At 44.6% G+C, this 11,409-nt stretch overlaps 1 protein-coding gene across 1 annotated transcript in view; it reads right to left on the reverse strand.

Moving 5' to 3' along the window:
- GIPC3 (GIPC PDZ domain containing family member 3) overlaps positions 1-11,409 on the reverse strand; it is a 1,281,857-nt gene that overhangs the window by 456,377 nt on the left and 814,071 nt on the right. The gene's annotated exons all lie outside the window — the stretch shown is intronic.

Here is an 11,409-nt window from a genome sequence, read left to right on the forward strand (position 1 = left end):
GATTTAGTAGCGACTGGAGTATTATAATACAAAAAGTCCCATTGACTCACCCAGAAAACTCAGCTCTTAGCCATAGAGCCGGCACAGATTGAGACACCCTTCAACGGGGTAACCCCCCTGGGAGCGGATACGGTGGGTAAGGCATAGAGAAATACAATTGCCACTAGAAACAGAGTTATAATAAATGTATCAGTTAAAATAGCAGTAGCCCCATTATCTGTTGGTGGCCCATGGATAGAATGAAGATAGCAAGTAAAGGTCAATTAGCACCGAGTAAAAGTGTCCCCAATCCAAACAGACATCCATGTGAGCCATGGGCCACACTAGATGGTGATTAAAGATATTTAAGCTGGATTAAACTGATACCATACCCACTCAAAGTCCTATGCTTAAATACAAAAATGACAGCCAATCTTAAAGCCAGGTATGTCCTGAAGCATGATCTTTGATACAGGCTGAAAATAAAAAGGGTCAGCACAATTGTAATGATGGGGCTAATCCCCTGCCAAGATGGCCAAAGCAACATTGGTCCAGGCGGGGGGGGGGGTAAAAATGGCTAATAAATAGTTTAGATAGGCTTACCTTGGCTAGGCCTGTAATGTGCGTTTCTCACACACTCGCCGCTCTGATTGTCATGTACAGAGCTGGCGCTTTAAATACCCACAACCTGGAAGCTGTTGGAGCGTCCTAAACGCTCCCTGGCGTCTACCGCTGGCTATGCGCATGTGCCGTATGACATGTGCCGTATGACATAATGCGCGCACATCTATTACTCTACAAATAGCAAATTGACCACTGTAGGTCGACACATCGGTTTCCATCACAGATTCTGACCTGAAAGTGTTACGTTTTTGGTTTTGGAAGTGATCCCACAAGATCCCAGAGGAGGGGACTGGGACAGGGAAATTCTTAAATGCGAAGCTCTTTAGATTGAGCGTTTGAACGCTCTTATTCCCCTAGGTTTAAATGAAGCCCACTCTTACAATTATTTTCTCTGATTCTGGTATATTCCATTGTGCCCCCCCCCACCCCCTTTTTTTTTCTCTCCCCTTGTGACTTTACAATATACTATATTTGTCTGTGAGATATTGACTGTTGAACATTAATGTTGTTTAAATTTATTTTGGCCACTGGACTTTTAATCCGGGGTCGTGCGATATTATTTCCCTCTCAAAGTCTGTTCTTAAATATATTTTCTGTATGCATTATTGAGTTACCGCCCTGGTGGGGAGCATTAGTGACTATTGCATCCATTGCCCCCCTTAACTGGGTGCTAGCTCTTAACTTATTTGATTTAATGTTTATACTATTGTCAATGTTGTTATTGGGTCCCTCTGGCTCTTCCAGGACCACCCTGCCAGGAGTGGTGTGAGGAGTTAATTCTCCACCCTGGGGCGTATACATGGTGTCCATTAGGGGATGTACCAGACCCCTGGTTGGTGCCAGTCCCACCCCCTGTCTTCCATTGCTTCCATTGTTGTCACTCTGGAGACTGTGGCGCGTATAGCATGTTATTGCTGACACACGCATTCGGTCACCTGACCCGGCGGCATCTTACTGGGGGCTGGCCTTTGATGACCAAGCCTTTCCAATGGCTGGCGCACCCGCCTGCCGTGCCCCCGGTCCATCCGCCTGCCGTGCCCCCGGTCCATCCGACAGCTGGCGATATCGGGAGGATGGGCGCGCATTATGTCATATGGCGCATGCGCATAGCCAGCGGTAGATGCCAGGGAGCATCTAGGACGCTCCGACAGCTTCCGGGTTGGGGGTATTTAAAGCGCCAGCTCTGTATATGACAATCAGAGCGGCGAGTGTGTGAGAAACACACATTACAGACCTAGCCAAGGTAGGCCTAAACTATTTATTAGCCATTTTTACACCCCTCCCCCTTGCCGGGACCAATGTTGCTTTGGCCATCTTGGCAGGGGATTAGCCCTTCTCATTACTATTGTGCTGACCCTTTTTTTTTTTCAGCCTGTATCAAAGATCATGCTTTGATACAGGGCTGAGTCAATGGGACTTTTTGTATTAGAATACTCCGGTCCGGTCGCTACTAAATCAACCTTTTTTTGTATATTATTATAATTATGGCTACGTTATTTTCTTTAATTAAATTATATGTTTTTATGGGTCAGATAGTGTAGGTGACGTCTCCTGTGGCTTTTTGCCACGAAAACGGTCGAGTCACACGTTCATCCTACACCGATGTTAATCTCCCCTGTGGGGGTCTCCAGTATTGCTTGTAAAACCTCATTACGATTGTATAGATTGATTCTCATCAATATTTGTCTATTTAATTGTATTTCTATGTGTGCTCTATTTTCACTTTATTTAATAAATCTAAATGAAATTTTAATGATTTGTATAGTAAATTTTGGTACCGTAATAGTCCCTAGTGTTCTCTTTGCTCTATAGGGTACTTTCTAGAGTAACCTTGCCTTTTGAGCTAGCCCTTTTGTCTCATATTATTTTGGGATGATGGTACCCCTTATTACTAATTGAGGGGATCCCTTTCTGCTGAACTGTATGTTGTCTACCGGGCTCTCGGGTTCCGCACATCAAGAATCTGGTGGACAGATTACTGGGAGGGGCTGGGAAAGACCCAGCTGTCATGGTGCACGTTGGCACCAATGACAAAACCAGAGGCAGATGGAGTGTCCTAAAGAATGATTTTAGGGACTTGGGAGCTAAATTGAGGAAAAAGACTTCAAAGGTAGCATTCTCAGGAATACTACCGGTACATTGAGCCACACCAGAAAGGCAAAGGGAGATTAGGGAAGTAAACATGTGGCTGAAGAGCTGGAGTAGTAAGGAGGGGTTTGGGTTCCTGGAGGACTGTGATGACTTCTCAGTCAATAACTGGACAGCACCTAAATGAAGGGGGCACAGATCATCTGGGAATAAGGATGGCCAAAAATTTAGAGGGGTTTTTAAACTAGGCGATGGGGGGAGGGTTCAGAGATAGAGATAGTTCAACATATTCCAGAGGGTAATATTAGGGGCATTAGTGGTAGGGTAAACAAAGCACATAATCCCAAGGTAAGTATAGTAGCAAGTCGTAGTTGCAATCTCAGAACACCCAAGAGGATAGTATGTGACGGGTTCAAATATATTAATGCATTAAAATATTTGTTCACCAATGCCAGAAGTCTGCCAAGAAAAATAGGTGAGTTAGAAGCTCTGGTGCATCAGGAGAGCTATGATGTAATCGGTATTGCTGAAACTTGGCTTCATTCCTCACATGACTGGGCTATTAATATCCCTGGCTATGCACTCTTCTGGAAAGACAGAGTGAAAAGGAAAGGTGGAGGGGTCTGTCTGTATGTAAGAAGTGATCTCAAAGCAAGTGTGAAAGAGGACCTGGTGGATGGAGAGTGTGATGAGTCTGAAGCATTATGGGTGGAACTGCATACAGATGTGCAGTTCCACCCAATGTTAATGAGGAGGTTGACACTCAGCTCCTTGCACAGATAGAAAGGGCTGCAAGGGCTGGGACAGTGATAATAATGGGGGATTTTAACTACCCAGAAATTGACTGGAGTCATGGCACTGCTGGGACAGTAAAGGGCAAACATTTATAAACCTATTACAGGACAATTTTATGGTCCAGTTTATTGAGGCCCCAACTAGGAATGATGCTCTGTTGGACCTATTAATCTCAAACTATGCAGAGTGTATTACTAATGTTCAGATAAAGGAACACTTGGGTAACAGTGAACATAACATGATTTCATTTGATGTTAGCTGTAAGCAAAAATCACATACGGGAAAGAAAAACATTTAATTTCAAGAGAGCAAATTTTCCAAGGATGAGGGCTGCTCTCCAGGACTTAGACTGGGAGAGAATATTTGCATCAATGGGCACAGAACAGAAATGGGAATTCTTCAAAAAAAAATGTTTGTGAACTCACTGCAAAGTATATTCCCATGGGCAATAAGTTTAAAAGGCTAAAAATAAAACCTATGTGGCTCATGGCCAAAGTTAAAAAAGCTATAAACTATAAGAAAAGAGCTTTTAAAAAATATACAAATGAAGGAACACTAGTGTCATTTAAATGTTACAAAGAATATAACAGAATATGTAAAAAGGAAATCAAGGGTGCAAAAATTCAAAACGAAAGACAGATTGCAAAAGATAGTAGGACAGACCCCAAAAAATTCTTCACATATATTAATAGTAAAAAGTCAAATCTGAGCATGTAGGCCCTTTAGAGTGGGTGACTGGGGACAAAGAGAAGGCTTATTTATTAAATACTTTCTTCAGCTCTGTGTATACAAAGGAGCATGGGGGAGCTCATGTCCATAATGGGGGTTGTAGTGACACAGCCCCAAATCCACAATGGCTCAAAAGTGATATGGTCCAGAAATATCTGGACAGAATAAAGGTGGATAAAGCACCTGGACCTGATGGTATCCACCCACGGATCCTAAAATAATTGAGCTCTGTAATTTTAAAGCCATTGTATCTAATTTTTAGGGACTCATTAATGACAGGAATAGTACCACTGGATTAGCGTAGGGCCAATGTGGTGCCTATATTTAAAAAGGGAACAAAGTCTTTACCAAGTAACTATAGACCTGTTAGTTTAACTTCTATAGTTGCGAAGATACTGAAGAGATTAATAAAAGACCACATAGACGAGTGCTTGCGAAAAAAAATAATATTTTAAGCAACAGACAGCATGGATTCATGAAAGACAGAAGTTATCTGACAAACCTGATTTCTTTTTATGAGGTGGTAAGTAAAACCTTGGACAGAGGGGTGGCGGTGGATGCGGTATACTTGGATTTTGCAAATGCGTTCGATACAGTTCCGCACACACGGTTCATGTGTAAGGTAAAGTCTACAGGTTTGGAAATATCAGTTTGTAAGTGGATAGAAAACTGACTAAAAGACAGAATTCAGAGAGTAGTGGTTAATGATTCTTACTCTGAATGGTCTAAGGCAGTGGTTCTTAACCTTGTTGGAGGTACTGACCCCCACCAGTTTCATATGCACATTCACCGAACCCTTCTTAAGTTGAAAAATAAAATATGATTTATTCAACTTCAAAACATAGGTATATATTTATACTTAGGTATTTTTTATACATAGGTGCACAAAATGAATAAGACGATTAAGAACAAAGAACAACACCATCAAAATATTGAAACATGATTTTCACACAAAAACAAAACCATAATAATAATAATAATAATGAATATATAATAAATAAAAATAATAATAATAATAAGGGCCGGTTCACACAGCGAGGCGAGGCGACACGGCTCGCCTCGCCTCGCTCCCGCAAGTCGCCCCCATTCAGTACTATGGAACCGTTCTGAGAGGAGCGACTCGAGTCGCTCCGACTCAGAAAAAAGGTTCCTGTACTACTTCGGGGCGACTTCGGGGGCGACTTGCATTGACTTCTATACAGAAGTCCTCTGCAAGTCGCCGCTGAGCTCCCCGCAGGTCGCGGCGAGGTAAGTCGGAGACGCCTCGCCGCGCCTCGCTGTGTGAACCGGCCCTAATGCAAATCAGTGCGACTTCTGCTGTTGCCTTTCAGAGACCAGTTCAGAAATGTGCGGCTTTACCTTGGCAAGTGCCACTCTCATGTCATTTTTGCAACAAAGTCTGTTCCTTTTCTTCGTTTTTATGTCCAGCATCCTCGAAAAGGATTGCTCGCAAAGATATGTTGTAACAAACGGTATGAAAATCTCCAGAGCTTTCTTAGCAATAACATGGTACTTTACCATTTGTTGACACCAAAACGTTGAGAGCGTTGTTGTCCTGAAGAGTTGCTGTTGAACCTGGCTTTGCTGAATTTCAATGATTTCATCAAGGTATTCATCTGTTGTCTCAACACTAAACGTGAATGGCTGTTTCACCCATGCTGGATATGACTCTCTTGTAGGAAAGTATCCGTCGAGAGACTTTGCAAGCGAATCTAAGTGCATGGCAATTGCTTGCTTCAGTTCCGCGGGTACAGAAATGTCTCCGATTCCAAATACATCTTCGATCTTACTTACACAGTCGTCTAGCAGGGGAAAGTTTGCAAAGTTATCATTCTCTATTCGTTGTTTCCATAACGGTAGCTTTTTTTGAAAAGCCTTCAGGTTTTCTTCCGCTTCGATGATGTTGACTCCACCGCCTTGCATCTGTTGATTGAGATTATTGAGAGCTGCGAAGATATCTGCCATGTACGCTAAAATGAGAATGAACTCAAAATTTGTTAAGCAATCTGCATGACAATGTTGGTGCTCTTGCAAAAACAGGGCTAATTTCACACGCACGGCAAAAACACGATTCAGCACCTGTCCCCAGGATAACCACCGAACGTTAGAATGGTACAGAAGTACCTTGAATTCAGATCCCATTTCTTTACACAGCTCCCTGAAGATGTGGTGCCTCAGAGCACTATTTCGCACATAGTTCAAGCATTCCAGTACAATTTTTAATACTTCTGCCAGTTTTAAAGGCAAGATTTTTGTTGCCAACGCATGCCTGTGCAGAATACAATGCGTAACAATGATGTGTGGTGCATCGGCATTCACTAGCGCACCAAAACCAGACTTTCTTCCCAGCATGGCTGGAGCTCTGTCCGAACAAACTGCAGAAACCATATCCCACGAAAGATTGTTGTCTTTGAAGAAGTCATCCACAAGTTTCTTCACAGCGGCTGCCTTAGTTGTTGTTGTAAGAGGCTTACAAAATAAAAAATCTTCCTTTATCACGTCGTCTTTCACATAGCACACGAATACTGCAAGCTGGCTTTGATTGGAAATGTCTGTGCTCTCGTCGAGTTGAAGGCTGAATTTTGCCGGGCTTGAAATCAGATCTGAAACTACTTGAGCCAAGATGTCTTTGCCCATGTCCTGTATTCTGTCGCTGATGGTGTCATTTGAAAGAGGAATTTGGTATAACTTAGCTTCAGCCGCTTTTCCCAGCATGATATTCGCCATCGTTAGCACAGCTGGTTTTATGAGTGTTTCAGCAATTGTGTGTGGTTTGCCCTGCTTTGCGATCAGGTAAGCAACTTCGTATGATGCTGTGAGGATCGGTTTGTTGATGGGTACAAAGCCGAGAACAGGTAGAGTAGCCTTTTCCTCTAATCTAGCTCTCTTCACCTTGAATTCAGCGAGCGTTGTATTCTTGTGATTTCCATGCAGCTTAAGGAAGTGTTCTCTTAGTTTTGCAGGTGCTAGACTAGAATTGCTCAACTTGGCATTGCAAATCATGCAGTTAGGACGCTGACTCCCATCACGTTCCGTTATACATGTGGATCCATATTGTACATATTCGTCCAACCACTTTCTTTTTTTGCTTGACATAGTTAGTATTAAGGGATTCAAATATTAAGAAAGAAATCACACAACGTACCATCACGACAGTTACAATTCGACTACTGGGCGCACCAAATTCCCTGCAGCACAGATAGGCCGCCTAGCGATGTGGCGTTATCACCTGCAGCCAATGATGGACGAGTGGGGCGTGTAATCACGAATCATATGAATCGGATATGTGTCTTGACTTCCGCCGAACCAACGAGACTGACTCACCGAACCCCTGGTGTTCGATCAAACCCAGGTTAAGAACCACTGGTCTAAGGTTATCAGTGGTGTACCCCAAGGTTCAGTACTGAGACCCTTACTTTTTAATACCTTTTATAAATTATATTGGGTCTGGGATCAAAAGTAACATTTCCGTCTTTGCAGATGACACCAAGCTATACAGTGGAATAACGTCCTTACAGGATGTCTCCAATTTACAAGTCGACCTCAGTGCTCTGTCTAATTGGGCGACTATGTAGCAGATGAGGTTTAATGTTGAGAGATGTAAAGTTATGCACTTGGGGGCTAAGAATATGCATGCATCATACATTCTAGGGGGAGTACAACTGGGGGTATCCATAGTGGAGAAGGATCTGGGGATTTTGGTAGATCATAAGCTCAATAATAGCATGCAATGCCAAGCAAAGTCCTTTCTTGTATTAAGAGAGGTATGGACTCCAGAGAGACAGAGATATCATTTTGCCCTTGTTCAAATCATTAGTAAAACCTCATCTGGAATATGCAGTTCAGTTTTGGGTACCAGTTCTCAAAAAGGATATTGGGGAACTCGAGAAAGTGCAGAGAAGGGCAACCAACCTGATAAGAGGCATGGAGGTGCTCAGCTATGAGGACAGATTAGAGCAGGGATGTCCAAACTTTTTTCAAAGAGGGCCAGATTTGATGAAGTGAACATGCGCGAGGGCCGACCATTTTGCCTGACATTCTTTGAACCATTAAAATTCGGTCTAAGCGTGTCCATCCGAGCACTAATACACGGCCCAACAAGAATTCTCTTGCCTTTGTGGCTGTGTGTGGTGAATAGATGAACTCAAGTGTATTATTTGGATACACCATATTTATTGACGTATAACACGCACCTTCACTTTAAGAGGGAAGCTTCAGGAAAAAAAAAAAAAATTAAATTTTAAATAAAGAACTGTGAAGCAAAACAAGGGTCAGTGTCTATCTGCAGACCCACAATTGCTAGGAATGCAGCGCTCACCATTGCTAGGAATGCAGCACCCACCATTGCCAGGGATGCACCCACCATTGCCAGGGAATTCACCCACAATTGCCAGGGAATTCACCCATCATTGCCGGGAATTCACTCACCATTGCCGGGAATTCACTCACCATTGCCGGGAATGCAGCCACCATTACCAGGGATTCATTCACCATTGCCGGGAATGCAGCCACCACCATTGCCAGGAATTTCACCCACCATTGCCAGGGATTCACCCACCATTGCCAGGGATTCACCCGCCAATGCCAGGAATTCACTCACCATTGCCGGGAATGCTGCCACCATTGCCAGGAATGCAGCCACCATTGCCAGGAATGCAGCCACCATTGCCAGGAATTTCACCCACCATTGCCAGGAATTTCACCCACCATTGCCAGGAATTTCACCCACCATTGCCAGGAATGCAGCCACCATTGCTAGGAATTCACTCACCATTGCTAGGAATGCAGCGCCCACCATTGCCAGGGATGCACCCATTATTGACAGGGAATTCACCGACCATTGCCAGGGAATTCACCCACCATTGCCAGGGAATTCACTCACCATTGCCGGGAATGCTGCCACCATTGCCAGGGAATTCATTCACCATTGCCAGGGAATTCACTCACCATTGCCAGGGAATTCACTCACCATTGCCGGGAATGCAGCCACCATTGCCGGGAATGCAGCCACCATTGCCGGGAATGCAGCCACCATTGCCAGGAATGCAGCCACCATTGCCAGGGATTCACCCACCATTGCCGGGAATGCAGCCACCATTGCTGGGAATGCAGCCACCATTGCCGGGAATGCAGCCACCATTGCCAGGGATTCACCCGCCATTGCCAGGAATTCACTCACCTTTGCTGGGAATGCAGCCACCATTGCCAGGAATGCACTCACCATTGCCGGGAATGCTGCCACCATTGCCAGGAATGCAGCCACCATTGCCAGGAATGCAGCCACCATTGCCAGCTATTTCACCCACCATTGCCAGGAATTTCACCCACCATTGCCAGGAATGCTGCCACCATTGCCGGGAATGCAGCTACCATTGCCGGGAATGCAGCCACCATTGCCGGGAATGCTGCCACCATTGCCGGGAATGCTGCCACCATTGCCGGGAATGCTGCCACCATTGCCAGGAATGCAGCCACCATTGCCAGGTATTTCACCCACCATTGCCGGGAATGCAGCCACCATTGCCGGGAATGCAGCCACCATTTCCAGGGATTCACCCGCCATTGCTAGGAATTCACTCACCATTGCTGGGAATGCAGGCACCATTGCCAGGAATGCAGGCACCATTGCCAGGAATGCACCCACCATTGCCAGGAATGCACTCACCAATGCCAGGAATGCTGCCACCATTGCCGGGAATGCTGCCACCATTGCCAGGAATTTCACCCACCATTGCCAGGAATTTCACCCACCATTGCCAGGAATGCAGCCACCATTGCTAGGAATTCACTCACCATTGCCAGGAATGCAGCTACCATTACCATCAGTGCAGCCATGGAGGGCAGGACGAGCGCCAAAGACATCTTACAGGAGAATCTCCTGTTTACACAACGGCCTCTTTAAGAGAAAGTCCCGCCTCCTTTGATGGACAGCACAGTCATCCAATGGCAGAGACGGGACTTCCTATTACAGCTGCCGTGTAAACAGGAAATTCTCCTCCTGTGTGCACAGCACTCGTCCCGCCTCCTCCCTCCGAGGCAGCCGGACTATATATCTTTTGTGGCCCCAGCGCTGGGAGATCGCCGGGGGCCACAAAAGATATATGTATTTAAACAACCAGGCGGGCCGTTCAAAACCAGACCGCGGGCCGCGATTGGCCCGCGGGCCGGACTTTGGACATGCCTGGATTAGAGGAACTGAATTTATTCACTCTTGATAAGAGGAGATTAAGGGGGGATATGATCAACATGTACAAATATATAAGGGGTCCATATAGTGAACTTGGTGTTGAGTTATTCACTTTACAGTCAACAAAGAGGACAGGGGGCACTCATTTCATCTCCAAATACATAAAGGTTTCTTCACAGTAAGAGCTGTGAAAATGTGGAATAGACTCCCTGCAGAGGTGGTTCTGGCCAGCTCAGTAGATTTTAAGAAAGGCCTGGATTATTTCCTAAGTGTACATAATATAACTGGATACTAACATTTATAGGTAAAGTTGATCCGGGGAAAATCCAATTGCCTCTCAGGGGATCGGGAAGGAATTTTTTTTCCCTGCTTTAGAAAATTGGATCATGCTCTGCTTGGATTTTTTGCCTTCCTCTGGATCAACTGTGGGTATGGAATTGGGTATTTGGGATTTTATGATATTATTTATTATTATGTATGATATTATTATTTTTATTTTTTTTGTGGTTGAACTGGATGGACTTGTGTCTTTTTTCAACCTGACTAACTATGTAACCCGAAGCAAAAATCTTACACAAGGAATGGAATTGACTGAAACTCAATTATGGAGTATTATACCGAAGTTGCCTCACAGAGAATAAACGAAGAAAGGTGGCAATTGTTCCTCTCAGAGAAACACCGGGCTACTGTCTTAGCCTCTCTGCATGATGAACACGGTCATTTAGGAGCAGAAAGAACTTTCCGGCTGATTAGGGATAGATTCTACTGGCCCAATATGCAAAGAGAAGTGGAAAGTCACTGTCACTCTTGTCTCACGTGCATTCAGAGAAAGACGGCTCCTATGGGTCATTTGCAGAGCCAAGAACCCCTGAAGCTAGTGTGCAATGACTTTCTGTGCTTGGAGCCCGATATAGGTGGAAGAAGCAACATTCTAGTTTTGAGGGATCACTTCACTCGCTATGCTCAAGTCTACCCCACCAAAGATCAGAAAGCCAGCACAGAAGCCA

Source organism: Lithobates pipiens, unplaced genomic scaffold (genome assembly GCF_037356315.1).
Source record: "Lithobates pipiens isolate NorthernLeopardFrog02 unplaced genomic scaffold, aLitPip1_a1.2 Scaffold_13, whole genome shotgun sequence".
Classification (NCBI taxonomy): domain Eukaryota; kingdom Metazoa; phylum Chordata; class Amphibia; order Anura; family Ranidae; genus Lithobates; species Lithobates pipiens.